Here is a 22,900-nt window from a genome sequence, read left to right on the forward strand (position 1 = left end):
CCCGACATGTCACTTTTGTTTGTTGTTGTTTTTCTTAGGGAAGAGAGGAGTGAGGAATGGAACGTATGAATGAAACTTGACTATCGATTAAAAATGTAAAATTCAGCTATTAAAACCACACCAATCTAAGCACCAAGTTTAAATCTAAATAATCTCCTTCATGTGTTCTGATTCCAGTATATTTCAGGCTTCTCTCTCATGAAAGCAGTCTTTGATTTTGAGTTGTGATTGAAAGGCTGTTAAACCCTTATCTATTTGGTTGTAAAAGATACGATCAGCTTGACCTTCGTGTTTTTTGGATCGAAAGGTTTTCCACCTTGTTACCATGCCTTCCCCTTACGGGTGAGAATGCTGATCACGATTGGATGGGGTGTGGTTTCTAAGTCAGACCCTGTCTTAAATATTCTGCTTCTTGAGTTATTTCATTTATAAAGACAGCAGTGAAAGATCTTTTCTTCGAATTTTTTTGTATGCTAGCTTCAAATCATTTAACAGTTTCGCTTTAGAAACATTTAAGTTAAGGATGTAGTCTCATTATGAAACATAATGTTACAGTAAGTAGATTATATTGTAGAAATTTTATGGTGTCATTCTCTGGCTATATTGAGTTGTTGATTTTATTTTCGTCACAAACTAGTAAGAACATGTAATTAACACATTTATTAAACGTTCTTACTAATTCTTTAATTATCACTCCATAGTTGGTAAATATATATATCCCGCAATATGTTGTTAAAGCTTTAATATTTGTTAGAGTGAATATCAAGTTCGAAAGTTTAACAAATATAATACCTGTGATCTGGAAGTTGTGCTAAAAGAAGTATCAGTATTTTACTTTTACCATATATGTGTATGGTCTTTATGTTGTACAATATGTGTGGAAAAAAACATGGAAATTTTACGTTCGGCAAATGTATGGAAACTATATATAGTTTATATATATGTTTATATATATAGTTTATAAATATGATTTCGAAGGAATAACAGAATTCTCTTTTCTCTGAAATTTGTGTTGGAAGGAATGTCGAGCTAGAACGTTGTCATATACGCATCCTATTTTATTTCTAAAAGAAAATCATTTGTGAAAGTTTGTTTGAATGAATATCAGCTATAACAGATTGAAATATATCAATCCTAAAAGGAACGTCGGTTTCGATATTTTACACTCATATAGGACCTGAGAAGTTGAATATGTACTTAAAGGAATGGCAGTTGAAAAGAAATCTTAGCTCTTGTGCAATTGAATATGTGCTGTAAAAATGACTAAGGTTATACTTAGGTAAGAATAGACATTGAAAGTTTTATTTTCAAAGCAGAAGAACAGACATAAATCTTCATATGGATGATATAGCTGGAGTCAGCTCTCAGTGACAGGCTCTATGATGGTCTCACCAAGTGTACCAATCACGACCAGTCTCTCCAATGATAGACACAGTTAAGAGTCGTTACCGAACCGCCACACTCTCTAGCGCATGCCAATAATTCTCAATTATTTATAAAATTACCGAAATTAAGCAAGGTTAGAAATATAAGGACCACTAGAACCTGACAGCATTCTCTAACCTAGTGACAAGTTCGTTCTTCGAGAAGAACAGCTACTCGCTGGCTGTACTACAGTCTCATAAAAGCTATGGTAAAATATTTGAAAACACCAGAGAGAGTTTCTTAAGTAATAAAGTTCTTTGGTGCCAACCACACTTCTTCTGTACACTATTTGATGGCGTAGACTCTTCAACGAAAAGGCCACTTAAATGTACAGGTAAGTTAGGACACAGATTACAAAACTAATTTCGAAATTCATAAAGAAAAAAATGTTGTTTTTTCTGATCTATATCAACTCTATCTATATTATTAAAGATACACTATGTATGCAACAAATCATCTAACGTAAACGAATCTAGAAACAGTCTTATAACTTGATGTTGTTCAGTACTAAATTCTCCAAACGCTACTAAATGTGTCGTCATTACACATGTTGTTGTCAGTCGCCCTACAAAATTGAGAGAATAACAACAAAAAACTAATAATGTGAAAGTATCGCCTTACGTTTTCATTTTATTTATAATTCTTAGAAATATTTGTTCATTAAATAAATACAGCTTTTATATACAGTTATTCTATTAAGAGATTTACCACGATTAGGAGTACTAAAATATATAAAAGCTCTCTTTTAAATAGATGTGGGCGTGAGTATTGGTTTCGTTCGGATGGTTTCCTGCACCCTTCGAATAATGAACAGCCGCCATTAAAAACAGAAGAGATAAAAACCTTAATCAAAGCAGTTAGTTTATAAAAACAATGCAGTGTTGATATATGTGAAATAAATTGATTTTCTTGCTAAAGGTTATCTTTTACGAAAATTTATTAAATAACGTTGATTAGCTAAGTAAAAAACGTTGCTAACATGAGCTCTACCAAATATTTTACTGAATTTCTAGGCAAACAGAAAATACATAATGAAAATGATTAAGTTAGAGAAACATAATTTGTTCGGAGAAAATGGAGTTTGTTTGTTTTTTGTTTGTTTTTTTTTGTTTCACTTCATAGTATTTGGTACCAAGTGTTCCGAACTATAAATGATATATCAAGTAAAATTATTTTTACTTCATCGAAACGTAGCCACAACTTACTAAAAGAAATCCACATAAATTAATCTTCAGTGAAACATTATAGAGAAAAATGAACAGTTACGTTTCTCACGTGGAAAAAAACAAAGCAGCTAGAATATAACTTCTCGGTGATGAAGTAGATTTCTCATCAAATGTTTGAAACAATTACGTATACGTACGTACAGCAGCCTAGAGTAGAAAATATGGCATTAGTGTTTTGCTATTGTTTAAACACAAAATTAAATGATAAACACAGATAAAAACGTTGTTTTAATTAGAATCAAACAAAATATTCACTAGTGACTAAGCGACCAAAAACGTTTTGTTTTTCTTTATTTCGTTCTTAACACCAAATAATAACGAATAAAAACCGTACTGTACGTTTCGCTTGAATTTATCTAATGTGGCTGCAAACACCTCAGTAGAGGAGCCTACAATTAAACGTAATTATGAAGCAGTGAAAATTCAGAGACTCCGTTTCGTTGGCATACAACCCAACATTACTCAACACCAAATAAAACTGCAATTACTGTTGTCTTGCAGTTTTACAGGAGCAACTGAAGCACAAAGCGTGTTCACATGCTAACGAATACACAGGTTTCAACCCCAAACCATTTATCTAGTTTCCCGGTATTTCGCTGCAAGTTAGCTTTTGTTAGTTTTTAGCAGTACGAAATAATAGGTAGAAAACACAAACTATGACGAGCAAGTTATTATTACAACAATAGATGTTTTCTATTATGATTCTTCAGGTGCATTTGAAATGGAACTTGATGTAATAACTTCATTTCAAGCGATAACAGCAACAAAGGAATAATCTTTAGTGACATTGGTTCAGTAACGTTGTGAAATTAATAATAGTAAACAAAAAGGAAACGTGGTCTTATCTGCATAAGACTCACAATTACAACTTTTGCTAGCGCTTTGTAAACAACACCTTTTTCATATCATTATTTATTCCGAAAGAGTCAGACCTTACAGCTAGGATTTTCCCAAACATTTATTTTCTTTCACACTCCAATGCACTTTTGACTGTTTCTTGCTGGTTCTAAGTTATAGAATAATTTATTCCGTATTGTAATAACTTGAAACTAATACAAATTAGAAACAATTTACGTGTAAGGCCTGACTCTTTTTTATTTACCTGTTTAAAGTTCCAACTTCAACGAATGATGTTTCATGTGTGGACGAACCACTTGGCTGGCTGCCAGGAGTACACCTGTTGTCCGATATAGTAAAGCGTGATTCTCTGGATTTCACGATCAACCCTACGGCACTTCAGTTGAGATAAAATATGGCATCTACTCAGAGAGAACTAAGACAAGCGGGCCTGACCGGCGTCACCCTCAGCCTTTTGCCGTGTGCTTGGGTCACTGTTCACTGCCTCGAGCGGTTCTGTAAAGCGGCTTTACAGAACATCGTGGGCTTTAGCCTCGCTCCTAGTTTTACGCGGCTGCCGTCAGAAGCCATAATGAACATGGTATACTCATGCAAGGAATTGTCGATAAGCTGTTTACTCTTAACAGTCAATTATGTTCACAGTAATAAATAGAAAAGTTACTTTCATAATTTCAGAGTTTAAAAAGCCCCTCCCCCGTTGGGACAGCGGTAAGTCTACGGATTTAAAACGCTAAAGTCAGGGGTTCGGTTCCTCTCGGTTTACACAGCGGATAACCTGTGCGACTTTGCTATATGAAAAACACACACAGAGATAGAAGGTTATCAAAATAAGCTTCTAGGGAAAAACGGTGTTCTTAACCAGGTGAAAAATAAATATATTTGAACATAATTTTCCTATAACAGGGTATTTATTCAATTTTTTGTTTAACGACTACTTGTTGTTGTTTTTTACACAGAATGAGCCGCTGTAGAAACATACCCTTTACGTCAAGAGATTCCGTGAACAGTGCTAGACAGAGAGAAGTATGTTATCAGTGAGTATCGTACATCTGACTGACTTCCTTAGTGGATTTAGAAGGTTACTGATTTTTGGTAACCTTTATTTAACCTTTTAAAATGATTAAAAATCCAAAGTAAGAAACAGAAAACAAGATATTCGTCACTGTACCATCGAAAAGCTATATTATTGTAACAGTGTATTTAAACTCTCAAGTGCATTCAACTATTTAAATCTATGTTTTGTTACTTTACATTTGTTTGTTCATCTAAATGACACTTTATGCACAAACTCGGCTAAACTATAGATTCATAAACCTCTGTGCTCTAGGCATAGCTGTACATAATTTCGAACTGATGGCCACAAAGAATATAAGCTGATGAAAGCACCTGCATCTTTTGATTAAATAGCCAGGTTGTCTGTCAGTCTCATGAATCGAGCGCCCACTTTTAGTCGAACCCGAGACTCTTGGGTTATACGTTAACCGCTTGGTCACAGTCGGCCATTTCTTTTCACGACGTTGTTAACTGAAGTATCATTTATTTGAACTAATTAAGCTTAAAAGCACTAATGCTAATACCCTTGCACAGTTTAACAGCTATAGCACTCGACTCGCAATCTGCGGGTCTATCGTTCGAAATCTGGCGCTCCATAAACATGTCCAACATTTTAGCCATTGGGGTGTTACAGTTTGAGGGTCAAAAAAGTTGCTCAAGAGCTAGTGGAGAGTGTTACAAGTTGGCGTTTCAAAACTGGGAGCGAGGTTAGTAACTTTAATATAAACAAAGGAAATAAACAAACTGATGTTAAAGGATTCAGTAATTAAGCTATAAAGCATTTAAGTAAACACATCCTGTATGAATTATGTAGATTTGTCACAGGTTAGCATCCTGACCTGTGAACCCATAGAACCGTAAGTAGAACCCCTATGCTATAAAAAACGTGCTATATACTTTCGGACGACAGGCGTGGTATAAAAAGTAGTCAAAAAGTTGGCGGTGGGTGATGTTTCCTAGCTATCTTTCCTCTAAGTCTATCGATTCAAAACTATTTTTCGGTTACTAAGCTTGTGAAATTCTGAAACAAACTTATCCAAAATATAGTGCTATTCATTTCTATTAAATATTTTACTACAGTAAGACTGGTATATGATAAAAATCTACTGATAAAAAAATAGTGTTTTCTCCAATTCAGTCTATATATACATCTCAAAGTAATTTGTTTAAATAATGGTTTTTATCGATTTCTTTAGGCCTTAACTCTGCATAACGCAAGTTATCTCGCTATTCTTTCGAACTTTTTCTGTGATTCAGATGTTACACGAACAAGATAAAATAATAAGGATTTAGAACAAATATAATAAACCTTTCAAAATTTAATATAAATACATATATATAATATAATTTGTCACGGCGAGGTATCTGGACACTCGAATCGAAGGACCGAAACCTGTTGCCCAACATACTCGACCTTTCAGCCATGTGTGAATTATAATGTGAAGGTTAATCCCATCATTTATTGGTAAAGAGCAGTCCAAGAGCTGGCAGTGGACATTGTTCACTAGCTGCCTTTGCTGTGGACTGTTACTACAAAGTTTAGAACGACTAGCGCAAAAATTCCTGGAGTATATTTGTGCGAAATTCAACAAAGAAACAAATGTATTTTAATAAGAACTAATTTTAGGTATAAATTCATAAGAAGTTATAATATGATAAATTTGTAATTTAATCACAGTCTCCTCTTAACAATGAAAGATACCAAACAAGCGTTGATTGGTCACCAGAACTGATTTCATAATAATAATCACTTTATTTTCAAGAATGCTTTCAAGGTGTGATTATAGCGAATGAGAAATGTTTACTTTGCTAAGAAAGAAGATTCTGATACTTGGTTACACGCAAGAATAACTAAGAATTATAAAACTATAGCCTAAAGGCACCAGAAAAGTTCATTAAAATCTTAAAGGACTATCTTAGAACGACCACGGGATATTCACCTCTTTAATCACAAAACTTGGTAGAAGAAAATGCTGAGTCGTGGGTAACATTACACAATGTTATAATTGCAGAAACAGTGTATTTTGGTTTCTTATTTACTGCTGTTAGTCCGAGTATTGCGGCAACAAGAACACAATTATATAACGGCTGGGTACTGAAGAGAAATAAAGTGTCTCTGAAGCCCGTGGCCATCACGCCTGACTAGCCACCTACACGGTACTGCTTACTTTCTTCCTAATTGAATGGACGGTATTTTTACGATGTTTTAGTAATTGCTTGAAACTTTGCTTTGAAACAGGTGTGCAGCCTGTTTCATCTTACCTTTGGCGGTACTTTACTAATTCCCAAAGGAGACAGTTAAGCATTTCTTCCCACATTTCTCCTTCAACCATTATATTACGTGAATCACACAAAACGTATCTTTATTAGAGAATTTCGTTCCTCAATACAAATATTTTAATGAAGCTCGAATATTATATTGTGCGTAGAGATAGGAATTTGACAGTTCATTCAGCTATAGTAGAATATAAATAAAACACTAGACAGCCTTAAGAAACGAGACAAAATCACAGATTTTCGGTGCCCTGAAATAAAAATAAACATATCATGTGAATTCACTGTTACAGTTGATATGAATAAATGGTTCCACTGAAAATGTACAAAACCAGATAATGCAACAGAACATCAAATACAGAGAGCATACGTAGAAGAACATACCTCATATACATTACTTAAAGACATTACATTTTACGTTTTTATCAAACATCTTTTTTTCGGTAAAATAATCAGCTTAGACTACTATGTAATCTATTCAAAACAGAATTATTTTAAATTTTAGAACCAGACAACACTGTTGCCTCCCGTGTTAAAATTATAAGAGTTCAAAGCACTGTAACGTTAGCTGGCCATGTTAAACACTGCTTATTGATTAACACCAGATAATCCTATTAACAATTATAAGATAACTACAGCTAGATAACTAAATTAAACAAAATTGCCTTGAACTAGATAATTACGTTAAACTCAAGTTATCTAGAATTAGATGGCCATGTGAAACCCAAGTTATCCAGGTAATTGTGGTAAAGAAAAGTTATTTTTAACAAGATGACCATGTTAAACACAAATTATCTTGAACTAGATAATTATGATAAAAACAAGTTATTTATACCAGAATAATTATTAAATACAAGTCATGTGTAGCATGATAATCACGATATATAGATGAGACGATACATCACTTCCAATAATGTAAGAAAGAAACTGTGCGAAATAGTGTCGCCTTGAACTTCATGTCGATGTTTCCTTATGTTACGCACATTAAATGGCTCCGTAAAAACACTCCACATCGTTTAAAGCTAAACAAAAATGTAAAATGCACCATTCGTGATTCGTGAAGATGACTTATGAAGGCCGAAACGTTGTTCACTACTTTATTATAATAAAAGTTTTAGTACCCATACCAGCCGTGTGAGATACGTAAAATACACCAGTTCATCTTAAAGACGGCCTAAAGACTATTTTGAAACTAGGCACCGATATGGAACAGTGTTTGTTACCATGGGATCAAGTGATATTTTGAAGATAGGTGAGACTGTAAAACACTGTTAGCTAATTGTTAAGATAAAATGCACACTTGAAACATCGAAAATTGTTTTCAAAACTCTATTTTACCAGTTAAGTTAAAGTTAGAAAACGCTTAACACTATTTTGAAACTATATACTTGTATAGAATAGTATATAGCATTTTGTAAGCTATATGTTTTTACATTTAGACTTTTGTGTCTGTGTTTTTTTCAAAAGGGCTTTTACATCACGATAGGGCGCGGCTTAATGGCTAAAACGAAATTTAGAAAACGATTTAAGTAATTGGAATAAAGTAGGTGATTATTGATTGTAAGTCGTAATGATCACTGAGTTAGCGAACTTGTTATTCAATTTGTCTGTTTCGCTCGATTAGTTCAGTTTTATGAATGCTGATTTTGTGTATAAACGAAATATTTATTGTATAGAAGGATATCAGAAGTAGAGTACGTGAAATAAAAATAGCGATAAGCAAAATCGTTGTGCAAGCGTCGACTATAGCATTGTGAACTTAAGCCTTCCAAACAAACTTTATTAGTTAACACGTAAAACATACATACGAGGAAGTAAAACGTTTTCGTTTTCAGAAATTAAGTGAACTAGACGTTGCATTGTTTTTATTTTACAGATTAATCTCACAGAACCCAACCAACATCAGTAACCAATAACTCTAAAGGATATAATCCACTACAAATCTATTATGAAACTAGACGATATCGTACATCTTATGTAATCTTGAAGTTATATGAAACCGTAGGAAACAGCATGTTGCTTTTGAGGTAAATGAAACTGTGGAGTAGATGCTGTCTTGGAGCTAAATAAGACTCTTAAAATACATAACATTTTCTTAGAGCTAGAACACAATGCTGTAAAGTACAAGATGTTGTTTTAGAGATAAACGAGACTGCAGAATACAGTAAGTATGATGTATTAGAGCCAGATAAGACTCTATCATGATACATGATGTAGTCTTGGAGTTAGATGAGTCTATACAATAAATGATGTTATCTCAGAAGTTGGTGAGGCTGTAGAAGAAATAATGTTATGTTGGATGTAGAAGAAATGATGTTGTGTTGGTGTTTTCTTTTAGATACATGAGGTACTCCGTGTTATCTTAACCCCAGATGATGAAGTTGTGAAGTAATTTTAAATCACAATGATGATGCATAGTAGTCCTCATCAACGTTAAGCCATGTTAAATTATCTAAAACTAGATGATAATGTAAAGTAATTCACACTGTCTTGCAAACAGACGAAAGTACAAGAGATTGGTTTGTTTGTCGTATTGAGACTAAATAATATAGAACAAGAGTTTATGCAATTTTGAAATTAATTAGAGCATAAAATGGCATATACCAAATATCTCGTAATGATAAAATTTTTCACAACACGTGAAATAATACACGTGTCAGTGAAAGCGTTAGTTTTACCATGCGACTGACCCTAAACGGAAAAAATTACAGCATATATAAATCAGATTATATATTTAGTGGAAACATTAACTTCGATTTGAAAAAAAGTACATTTAAAAATCGAATGTAAAATGTTAGTCAGAATATTTTGTAGGTTAATTAAGATTATAATATTAAAAATTCTGAACGCTAAATCCATGTATGGAATAATAATTTAAATTTGTGTAAAATTTACTTTAAGAAGTTAGCCTCTTATAAAGATTTTTTAAAGTCAACATATGACTTCACGGCAAGATCTTATCAGTATTTCCTGTGTTAGAAAAAAGTAATACTTATAAGTCATCGAGAACTTGCGTGACAGTTATTGAAGATAGATAATTTCATAAAGACGCTTGATAAGTTCATGAACAAGTCAGTGAACCTGAATAAACATTTCCGTTAATAGAATCCAGTCAGTAAATCCTGAATTTCTTTTTTTCTTTTTTTTCTATATATAAAATCCAAAAATGAAGTCTTTGTACTGAAGATATTGCCTGAATAAAGGTGTTGAAACTGAAAAGTAACTTTTATTGGGAATTTTGTTTATAAAAATATAGATAAAGATGATTATTTTTCGGTTAGTGATTATTTTGTTAAGAGGTTCCCTGTTTTGAGGTCTTTTAAGAGAATTACTAAGTAAAAGTTTTATTGCTTTGATGGGAACGTCACAGATAAAGGTTAAACTACAGCGAGAACCAGTACACTGGTGTTATTAGACAGTGTCAGTAATAGTAATATAACAGTGTATTGAACCTGATCGTAGAAAATTAAAAAGAACTGCTTTTGCTTCTCAAAACAAAAAATATGTAAGTTCCATAAATTTGACTTATGCAAATTTATTTTCTAATAACATATCTTAGTATAAATAAGGTTGACTGTTTTTTGTGAATATTTACAAATTATTTTATATGTAGAATTTTGTTTGTTTTTCCTGTTTCACAAGCCGTAAATTAGAAAGCAGTTTAGTCGCTTTTGTATACTATCAGCAACTGCAAAATTTCACCAAATCAATGTTAGTTCCCTAGTGGTATGTTTGTGGATTTATACTGCTTCAAACCTGGTTTTGATATTTGTGGTGGACAGAGCGCAGATAGCCATTTGTGTAGCTTTGCTCCTAACAACAACGAATCAATGTTGAATTGGAAAAAAGCAGATCCTTTCCTTAATCTAATATTGCGTATTAAAGGATAATGTGAAGCTGTTCTGGTAAAGTTATAAATAAGTTTTTATGCCTGTAAAACCCAAACTAGTTTTAAACACTGTGTGTTTTAGTTCGTATTACTGTACACTTTGTAACTTTGTCTACTAGTTTTCTTTTAATGTAGGAACGTGAATTTTGAAAAAAAATGTACAAGACTTATTCTGTTGCGTATTTATTAGATATAAACAGCATGACGAGTTGTATTTCAGGATCTTCTCGCAAATTTACAAAAATCGTTTATAAATTTTTAACTGTTATCTTAGGGAGAAAATAGCTGGCCAGTAGCACTAATCGCAAACTGGAGTTATTCTGATCGTAAAGTGATTTGACCGTTATTCTTGTAACACACTAACTGCTCCAGAGAATGGAACATGTTTGATGATTTCACATCAGTTGTAAAACATGTCAGTTAGCATTGGTGTTTCTCAGTTCTTTTACTTCTGGCGAAAAAATTAGAAATAAGTTCTAGAAGACATAAACGAGTTAGACTTGATCGGTTTTAGTTAACTCAAAATTCGCTCCAAGTTCCATTTTGATATAATTTTTTAAAATGGGTGAAGTTACCTTAAATAATGTATTAATTACCAGAATTGAATTCGTTTTGTGCGTGTGTGTGTGCGAGTGTGAACAAAGAAAGTGGCAGAGCACGTTTATTAAGCATCTCGTTTACAGTAATTGTATTTTATCGAAAGCATTAGTGTAGTCGACCATTTACAAATGTTTATTTTAATCTCACAGCGATGTGTCATTCCCAACTACCTTCTATTACATTCAGCCTTATCAGAATGATAAGTATCTAGGTTAAAGTTCCCTACGATTTTACTTCTTTTCAATTACGAATATATTTCTAATAATATTTCTTCATACTAATATTTTATAATATATTAAAAAATGAATAGAGTATTGAGTCATCTTTTAAAACTCTAGTTAAATTAGCTCATAACTCAAAATGTGATCAAAGCAATCACGTTATAGCGGTTTATTTGTAGTGAGTGTCCGAAATGTAAAAATATGCAGCTATTTATCGTTAGACAAAAAATCATTCAAATAATTCCTAATTTCAACACTACTAATAATATACAATTTAAACACATCATACTTATTACCAGTTGGTAATGGTAATGTTTGATTTTAAATCAAATATACATAGCTACATAATCGTAGAATTCTGCTTATTAAGAACAAAGTTATTTGCTTTGATTTCAACATGTTTACAGATTATCCTTTTTTTTTGCGATTCTGTGTATGTAGTAACACAGGATCATTAGAAAGATATCTTGAAGAATTTCGGTTGTTTAATTACACAGAGTTAAATATTTTGTAATGTTTTAAAAGAAAGCATTTCACTACAAACTTTTATTTTGTGTATAGAACAAAAACAGAATTTGTAGTTCTACAGATCTTTAAGGCAATTTATTTTAGTATGTGTGTGTGTGTTTTCTTATAGCAAAGTCACATCGGGCTATCTGATGAGTCCACTGAGGGGAATTGAACCCCTAATTTTAGCGTTGTAAATCTGTAGATTTACATACTAAAAAAAACAAAGGGATTATCTTGAAACTGTTCACATTTCCTGGTGCTGTTATTAGGATATAAACAGAAATTTGAAGCTGAAGATCGTCTATAGGTCCGGCATGGTCAGGTGATTGAGGCGCTTGAATCGTAATATGAGGGTCGCGGGTTCGAATCCCCATCGTAACAAATATGCTCGCCCTTTCAGCCATAGGGAGTTATAATGTCGTTCGTTGGTAAAAGAGTAGCCTAAAAGATGGCGATGACTAGCTGCCTTCCTTCTTGTCTTATACTGCTAGATTACGGACGGCTAGTGCAGATAACCCTCGTGTGGCTTTGCGCGAAATTAAAAACAAACAAACAAAACATGGTTTATAAGGGGGAAATTTACAAGCTTTCAACCAAACTTGGAAATAAACTGAAATCACGTTCAACCACACAAACCAGTCAAGTTTATGACGTGGCTTTGGTTGGCTCAAACATAGTGTTGAAAGCTAACGTACAGTAGACAGATTTGTGACGTAAATCGGCCTTGTAATGAAATAAATAGTTCTGAATATATATAGAAAATTTCATCAAAGTAAGACCGCCGTTGCTTTGTTAGTGTAAACATACGAAGTGAACCATGCCCACTTCAGGAAATCGTTGTAAATCGGTAAACTTACCGTTGACCCACTAGTGGGGACCATCAGGACAAGTAAACCCTATGTAGTATACTAGGTGTGATTATTTATTGCTTTTAGTTACATAGTTCCAGTTTTCCAGTAGTTTACTGGTTTATTTTTAATCTAATTTTTTATTTGATATACATATATTTTAAATTAAGTACGTAGTGACTAATGAATGAAATAAGGTTAAACGTAAACTTAATTAGACGTCTGCTAGAAACAATACCAATATAAATATAATCCCTTAATAAGTAAACACTTAACTGATTTATTTCAAAACCAGAACAAGTCTTTTATACAGTGTCGACAATAGCTAGGTAGGTAAACTACTAACATTAGATGTTATTTTAGCTATTTTAAATAGTATTTATATAAACCACGAAATAATAAATGTTTTAGCTTTGTTGAACACTGTTTCTACAAATTATGCAATAATAAATACTGTTTTAGCTGTTATGTAGTATTACTGTTTTATATTTTAAGTCGCTTTAATAATGAGTGTGCTATTCACGAGCTGGCACATGTAAATGAAAGTCCCCAGATCTCTCAAAAATTTGGTTTGTTGTTATCAAGAAATCATTATCCTCGTAGTTGATTTTGAACAGTAGAAACTAATACACCTTTCTGTAAATAGTAGACTAAAATCCTTTTTAAGGTAAAATGTACAAATAATGGATAAGTTAGCTCTTTATGTTAAAATGTATAGACAGTGGGCTAAAATGCGTTTTACGTTAAAATGTATAGATAATTAGCTAAAATCCATTTGATGTTAAAACTTACACATAATGCATGGGCTAAACTTCACTTTAAGTTAAACTTTTTATTTGACTTCCATAGAGTGGATTTGAAGTTTCTACTTCTGAAGAGAAACCGCCTATCTCTGCTCTATAGTGTACAATTGTAGATTTATATTTTAGTAGTAAACTGTCCATTATGTTTAATCAAATTAAATTGTATAACATAAAATTCTAATATATAAAACAAATTATTAAGATGCTTCACAAAAGATCTTAATGCTAACTTTGAATCACTAATGTCTAAATTATTGGTAGACAAAGAAAAAGAACAATATAAAAATCCTATACGTTTAAGAAAGCTGTGTTCTGGAAGGCCGGTTTGTGGACTTATAACACTAGAAACCACGTTTTGATACCCGTGATGAACAGAGCACAGATATCCCTTTGTGTAACTTTGTACTCTCATTTAGAAACTAAAGCTGTGTTCTGGAAGGGACAAAACAGTAGAGTTGTAGGAAAGATTCCGACAAGGATATGGTTTCATTCTCGTTTTGAAAGAAAATAAAAGAATTTCAAATGTGGTGGACTGTAAATAAATATATACGAATTTGGCAAATTTGATAACTGAAATGCCCTAAGAAATTACATTTTAACATTTGTATGTGCTCCAATTACTTCACATGGAGAAATCTTACCTGTGTCATTCTAGTAATGGAAGTTTAATAACCAATGTAGTGAGATTCGTCAATACTGTCTTTGAATACATTTTGTTTACATAATATCTATACATGTAAATATCATGGTTCAAAACAAGAACAACTAAGTTTTCGCTTCTCAGACAACAAATTGTGTACGTGTCATAATCACTAATATCCGGATGATTTTATGACTCTTTTTGGTCTAGACAGCAGACAAAAAAAACTGTCTGGTTTATATTTCTGTGCCAACTTCATATTCAGAAAGCTCAGTCACATTATGGTTCTAGTCTTTTCTTTTAAGTTGCCTGCACGCGTACACTAACTATTGTCAATAATGAAGTGGGTAAATAAAGCTGTAATTTGAGCTAGTTTAGTTCGATTTAGAACTACCATAATAGCATAGAATTAGTTTCATCAATACTCAACTTCCATGGGGGACTACTGACACATACCCGTCTTGAGCAGAAGCCTTTAATCTTTATTAGGAGTTTTATTCTAATCACTGTACTGTCTCGGTTTATGCAGGGAACGCGTGGCTTAAGCCTCACGCTGTGCTCGTGGCAGTTCTGCCGTTAGTGTTATGATTAGGTATTGTGCTATAAAATGTATTCAGTAAAACCAGAACTCCGAGAAAAAAAAACACGTACCGATCTCTTTAGCAGAAGTAAAATCAAGAGCACAATGAGCTGTTGACATTGTGCCAAAGTGCTGTGAGGTAAAAGGGGAAAAAAATAGGGAAGTTATTTCACTAGTCGTTGATTGTAAAAAAAACAACAACTAAAATGAAACCCGGGTTTTGGCACTGTAAGCTCTCAGACTTTCAGCTGAGCCTCTGGGGAAGGAGATGAGATCTTGGAATAGTAAGCAAGGATCTTTTTAATGTATAAGATTTTTCTTTTGTTAGCCGCACTTTCCAAGATGTGTAACTCGTTGTATGTGATATTAATGCCACAGTCTTATAAAGAATGACGAAAATGTCCGAGTGCTTATATATTGTATTCTGTGCATGCTCTTGGTTTGTTGAGCTCACACCTATTATTAAAAAAATGAAGTTGTACCTATTTTTTTCAAACTTAGTGGTTAAAACGTTTATATATATCATTGGTGCAAGCCATACAAAGTAATTACTTTACATAATGGGATTCACACAAGCATTTCCGTTGTTTTCTTTTAGTACTAAGTTGTCTGTATATAGCTGAGCTATTTTATAAAAATAATTTTAAAGTGATGTTTTTAAACTTAATTTCCATAGTCCTTAACATGCTTATAGCAAAATTACATTTGAGCATTCGATATTTTCGGAGATGTTAGTCGTTTCTCTCGTTGTTTTACGTTGAGAGGACCCGCACGGCCAGGTGGTTAAGGCACTCGACTCCTAATCTGAGGATCGTGGGTTCGAATCCCGGTTATACTAAACATGCTCGCCCTTTCAGCCGTGGGTGCGTTATAATGTGACGCTCAATCCCATTATTCGCTGGTAAACGAGTAGCCCAAGAGTTGGCGGTGGAAGATGATAACTAGCTGCCTTCCCTCTAGTCTTACACTGCTAAGTTAGGGACGGCTAGCGCAGATAGCCCTCGTGTAGCTTTGTGTGAAATTCAAAACAAACGAAGTTTACGTTGAGAAACGTAAGTTTAATTGTTTACTTTCTTTCTTAACAGAGCCGTGTGTAGCCAAATGGCGTTGAATGGGAAGTGGAAATCAAAGGATTTCTGATTTACTTTCGTTTACTTTATAAAAAAAGTATATATTGAAGCTATGTTTTCAGTTCCAGACGTTTTTCTAAAATTATTCGATGTATCTTTGTTGCGACATTGTTCTGTTTTCCAGTAATTTAAATTACGAAATATAAACCCGTAATCGTACTTTTTAGTGTCGAATTTTTTACCTAATGAATATAAGAGATATGAATATCAAATAGTTATACTAACTACGAAGTATTGTTTTATTCGACTCTTCTTCTGCTCTTTATTTGTTTCCAGATATTCGTACAAGGCTATTTAAGTTTTGGTTTAATGTATTTTATTTCGCGCAAAGCTACACGAGGGTCATCTGCGCTAGTTATCCTTCATTTAGCAGTGTAAGATTAGAGGGAAGGCAGCTAGTCATCACCACCCACCACCAACTCTTGGGCTACTCTTTTACCAACAAATAGTGAGATAGACCTTACGGCTGAAGGGATGAGCATGTTTGGTGTGACGTGGATTCGAACCCGCGACCCTCGGATTACGAGTTCAGTGCCTTAACCACCTGCCATGCCGGGCCAGCTACTTAAAGGCTATTTATGTTAGACATTCCTAATTTTGAAATGATAAGCTAGAGGAAAGGCCTAGTTAACAGCGTTCACCAAGAAGTTCTGAGCTATTCTTTGCTAACGAAATAGTGGTATTTGATTTTTACTCTTATAACGCACCAGCTTTCGAAACGCGATTTTAATTTTTTTTTTTGTGATAACGGGATTTCATTCAGAAACAGTTTTCAGTGTCAGACATGAAGGAAACATTTTTTTTTTTAAATAAAAGCACTACTTATTAATCTACAACCATCAGTATAAAAATTTTTAACAGGGTATTCAGTAATAATTATGGATGTTTCTATTTTATGTATTATTATTTGATTGTTCACTTAAGCGGCTCGTATACACAATGTTCTAAAGAGTCAGGATAACAACCGCTCTGGTTCACATATATTCGCTCATAATTCTGAAAAAAGGAAAATAAAGTTACCAGTCGGGAGCAAACGATGCCTGAGGCGAACAATTTAAGAAACTACCAAGATTGCCTGCTACTCTTATGATACACCTATAGCTGAAAGTGTGTTTAAAAACATCAGTTCTCGAACTCAAACACCTTGGATCTTTTAGTTCAATTCACTAACCACCAACTACGTTTCCCTCAAATTCTAGTAACAATTAAACTATGACCCATATAACAGTGACTTATAACTTGTTGTTCCTACCACGGTTATAATTTCATTTTGGCTGTATATTATTAGTTGCAAAACTTGACATGAATCAGTACATTATATCAAGTTCAAATAAACCTAATTGTAAAACCATTACAATTATAAGAGTTTTTAATTTACTAATAGAATTTATAAAAATTTGTTCTGCTCAAAACCTGAAGATAAACATGGCCTGATAAGCTATAAAAATTATGCGTTTCGATAGCTTTGTTTTAAAACCAACTCATTCGACTAAATTTAGCCACTCATGGTAGAATGCGTATTATATACATGTAATTTCTTTCTGTGTGTAATTTTCAGAATATTATGAGCGTCAATTTTAACAATTTCAGGCCAAACACTCTATATAACTTTCAGAATTAAGTAGCTGTTCCAGTCCTGGTTTATATAATGTTATTTAATGAATATCTCGTTTGGTACAACGTTACAAAATGATCTATTTGCGCTTTGTCCGCCGCCGTGATCGAACCTCGAATTTTAACTTTAGAATATCTTAAGCGTACTGCTGAGCCATTGAGTAATTTAATAAAAGGAACTACTAACAAAATATTTTCCAGTGGGACAGAAGTAAGGTTATGTTCTTTCACTAATAAAATCCAGTGTTCGATTCCTCTCAGTGGACACGGCAGATAGCCTAACGTGACTTTGATCTAAAATAAACAAATACTGATAGTATTGTTGTATTTTAGGTTAGTTAAGCTAACACATACTTCAAACCTTACCTAGACGAGGGTTAAATCATTTGGTCTGCCTGTAAATGTTATGTGAAGTTATTGTGTTTAGATTCAATCAAGTTGGAATTTTCTGTGTGAATTTATCAACAAAATACACTTTATATGACTTAGATATTGAAAATACGCATTTTCATGTTCATTTTTTATGTGTTACTCACACTCATATTTCATAACCATAGTTTATTTATAAACATAACGTTTTAGTTTCTTACATTGAATTACTCAACTCATCATAATTTATGAGTATACATATATTTTCGAATTGATTATGCTATACATCCCTAGAAAGGAATTCATTCATTTTTCTTTCAACCAGTCAGATAATAAATCTTAAGGAATTGTGAATGTCTGTATATTATTTTTTCCAATTTTTGTATCAACACCCAGTAGCTAAGTGGTAAATCTGTAGGTTTATAACGCTAGAAACTGGCTTTCGATACCACAACATGTGGGAACAACACATAAAACCCATTGTATTGCTTTACATTTAGTACAAACAAATAATATTTATGATATCCATAATTTCGACAAAAATCCTCTTTAAGTTCAGTATTTCCTTCGTATTATTCAATGAGGGCCTGAATCCCCGTCATACCAAATATGCTCGTCCTTTCAACCGTAGGGACGTTATATGTGAGGTCAATCCCACCATTTGTTGGTAAAAGAGCAGTCCAAGAGTTGGTGGTGGGTGGTAATGACTAGTTGCCTTCCCTCTACTCTCACACTGCTAAATTATAGAGAGCTAGCGCAGATAGCCCTCGAGTAGCTTTGCGCGAAATTCAAAACAAACCAAACAAAACATTCAATGAGGCAGATAATATTAATAATAAAGATTCGTTAAGGAATGCCTGTAAGTGCTTTAACTTATGAATCTGCACGTGTAGATACGTACCGTAGAACATCAGCTTTAATTTATGATGGATAGTGTCATAACACGTGATAGTATCTTTCAACGTGAAGGTGGTGCGTTTTATTGCTATATCGGACAGTCTTTTTCAGTGGATTCTTAACCATAAGTGATACGTAACAAGGTTATGCTTTTCAACTTCGTTTAATTTTCGCCTTGATTATAAATATATGTTTGTGTTGTTGTTTTTAAGTGTTTCATTTGTTACACGGACACTTCTCTAGGACATTCACCTCCGATGGATCTATGACACTTTTAGACTTTTCACATTTAGCAGTGGCCAGTAGTTGGGAAAAATTATTGTTTTCATATTCTTTGTATGAGACTGGAACGAAGGTTTATGACCGATTCCGACCAAGTGTGGGTGCAAAACTTGTTGACCCACGACAGATGCTTGCTGTCAACGACCCACGAGCTGGCCACGAGCTGAGAAAAAGATCGTTAGGAAAACAATGGCACGTCAGGCGAGCACATCCGCCGCAGCCCAGAAACCTAGGTTATCCTATGCCTTGTATTGAGTTGAGGAATAATTCGTGAGCGTTTTTTCAAGTTACAAAAATATATTCATAAATGAAACGCTTTCGCAAAATATTTCTTGTCATTTGGTAGATAATTTTTTGCTCTAATAGATGGTGTGTTTGATTTTCATATGTCTTTAATTTTTGCTTTCATTTTCAGCTCATTAAATGGAATGTCAAGTGGACAAAATCGAGCATTTTCGACACCATCTGCTTTTCGCATTTAATATCTTGCAATTTCGTTTAAAACAATGCATACTATATACCAAGGTATTACATGAAATAAAGTATCATAATAAATGTTTTGGGTGTAATGTGTTCATGCATTGAAGTATTGTATAGTCTTGCATGTAATGCTTGAATGAAATTATTTAAAAACGCTCACGAATTATTCCTCAACCTAATAGATCCCTAATCGTTTTTTGTTTTGTTTTTGTTTTTCAGGACAAATGGTGGAGGAGAACGAAATAGCACGTGGACTGTCATGACTTTTGTGCTTTGTTGGTTATATAGCACTAAAATTATCTCAAAATTTAGTTAATGGAAACATATAAATGTTGTTACTTCATATAGATAATTCAATTAAATATGAAAAAAAAAACAATTAGTAGAATGTACTATTGTACTGTAATACGGGAGCCAACTCAGACACAAATCGAAAAACTGCAAATATTGTAGAACTTACTTAGTTGTGCTGAATAAAAACTCGATTTAAGTCAGAAGACTAGTGGTTTATTACTGTATTTGAAACCGTAATACGAAAAGTTTCTAAAAATGATTTTGTTCCATAGGGCATAGTTTCATAGACTGACTTCAAACAATATATTACAAAATTTTAAACCATAGTACAATATGTAATAGACTTTTAATAAAAAATAGTTTGTATCTTTTCGAACTGAAATCTTGATTGTTTGAGGGATTAAGTACAAATTATTTATTCACATATCAATTAAACTTATGAACTCCATTTAAAATAGGTACACAACTAACCATTGAACAATATATACAAACTCAAATATTCGTGCTAAATAAGACAAAGAGAATAAAATTCTAATTTAGCCTATAATAATATGTTAATTAAAAACAGCTTTAAAACTCGGTGTTTGACGGTTTAGAAAATTAAGTACACACAAAAGCGTTAAAAATCAAGCTTAGTTTTTGATATTTGAAGCCATAATTACACATAGATCTTTTAAAATCCAACCCGGTTCTTGACTGTTGAGAGAGTTAAATATATACAAAACGTTTAAGTTTAACTTTGTTTAAATAATTAAGGACACATAAAACCTTTAAAAATTAAGCTCAGTCCGTGATTGTTAAGAGAAATAACTACACATTAAATCTTAAAACTCCAAGTCAATCTATGATTGGTCAGGATATTATATGTATAGAAAAATATTTTAAAATTAAATTATGGTAATTGGGAAACTTATTTCATTCGAACTCAGACTGGGGTTTCTATGGTATCTAGAGTAAAAAAGAACCCCATAATACCGAAATCAGAGTTTAACCTTGTGGTAACGAAACATAAATTAATTAATAATAAATATCTAAGCTACTTGTTTCGATAATTGAATAATTGTAAATTTTTTTATTTTGATATTCGAATGATGTATGGTTTTACTTTTTTCAGCTTCAATAAACACAAGTTTTATCATTAAATTTACTTTTAAATATCTAATCGAGTTATATACAAATATCCTTAATGTTGAATTCTTACCTTAATATTTCTGTATTTATGTGGAAGTATTGCAAACATATAAATATAGTATGACTAGGGAGTAACTGATAATAGTAGTAATGGAACTTTGTATACATTACTGCAAGGTATATAACGTATTGAATGATGTAGAGAAGTGTTTGTCACTAAAATAATAGTGGTGGATAACAGCACTGGAGAAATAAAAGTTAAACTCTATAGCTGATAACGTAAGAAAATTGGGCTTGATTAGCGATAATCGTTATCAGGTTGAGTTTTTAAATTTGCTCAAATTGGTATCTTACTCTGATCAGAACATAATATTAATGAATCAGGTGACAATGATGCTATTTAATTGAATATATCAGAAAAATAAGTGGATTAGAGTTTATATATCACTTAAGAGAGTAGACGAGAACTAGCTTGCAATATTCTGATATTACTCATCGATGTTTGTTTCATTCGTAGAATAACGAAAAATAAAGCTTACATATAACTTAAAGCAAATCAGACAACAGCATTAAAACTAAGTATAACTGATAGAGTAACTAATAACAATGCTTCTGAACTCTGTTTATCATATATTGAATAACGTAGCGTAGTGGCGTTATATCAGTTTAGTGTGGAGTGGAGAAACTTAGAATAATAGCATGGAAACAGTGTACATCATACTTGTAAAATATGTGCTTCTAAAGTCTATAAATTACGAGTTGAATGATGTACTGTAGTAATGATATATCGTTCAGAAAGCAGTTGAAAAGAGCACTGAAACGATAGAAAAGATATCACGTGTAAAATAGCACTTACATATGTAGTTATCACATCAATGATTCTGAAGTGGATATATCACGTGTGGAATAGTTTAGAGTAGTTTATGTGTCACTAAGTTGAAAATACTAGTCGAAACATATAAATACCTATTTTAAACATGCTAGATCAGTGCTACATATCATGTGTATATATATAACACGTGATAATAGTATACAAAACAGCTGTACCGATAGGGTACCTCCAGATAGTACCGGAACTATGTACACATCACTTATCGACTAGATCACATTAGTGTTACTCACACCAAATATAATACAAGTAGAATAGTGGACTATAGTGCTTATGTATCACTGAGAGAGAACCTCGGGATGGTACTGAAGAGACGTAAATATCACTTGTAAAGTAAATCACATCAGTGCTCGTGACATGTATATAATATACGTAGAATAGGGTAGTGAGACGATTATCATAATCAAGCCACTGTTCGGAGGTCGTCAGCAGGTATGATTCATTATTCATTCTTAAATCAGAAAGAAACGATCACAGCAGAGAAATATTATTGTGAACTTAAAATTATGCTTCAAAAGCTGTCACGAAAATATCCAACAACCATCAATCGCAGTGGACCCATACTGCTTCATGACAATGCTTGACCCCATGTCTCACGCGTTACTATCCAGAAACTAAATTAACTTCAGTATGAAATGTTACCTAATCCTCCACGTTCATCACATTTTCTCCCTACAGATAATAACCTTTATAAATATTTGGACATTTTTGAAAGGAAAAACGTTTGCAACTAGAAGGTCAATTGAAAGTGCTTTTGAAGCCTTCATTGCATCAAAAAACAACCAATTCTTTAAAGATAGCATTTATAAACTGAGAACTCCTTAGAAGAAGAATATTTAGTCTAAAAGATTTTATTTTGATTAAATAAATTAAACATCAAAAAGTCT

At 32.9% G+C, this 22,900-nt stretch overlaps 1 long non-coding RNA gene across 1 annotated transcript; it reads left to right on the forward strand.

The window, feature by feature from the left end:
* The first annotated feature begins 1,326 nt into the window (after positions 1–1,326).
* On the forward strand, positions 1,327–20,265 carry LOC143249215 (uncharacterized). Its single transcript, XR_013027636.1, has 3 exons — positions 1,327–1,759; positions 4,466–4,543; positions 19,919–20,265. It is a non-coding gene; the product is annotated as an uncharacterized LOC143249215 (long non-coding RNA).
* The last annotated feature ends 2,635 nt before the right edge of the window (positions 20,266–22,900 follow it).

The sequence above is a fragment of the Tachypleus tridentatus genome, chromosome 4 (genome assembly GCF_004210375.1).
Source record: "Tachypleus tridentatus isolate NWPU-2018 chromosome 4, ASM421037v1, whole genome shotgun sequence".
NCBI classification, from domain to species: domain Eukaryota; kingdom Metazoa; phylum Arthropoda; class Merostomata; order Xiphosura; family Limulidae; genus Tachypleus; species Tachypleus tridentatus.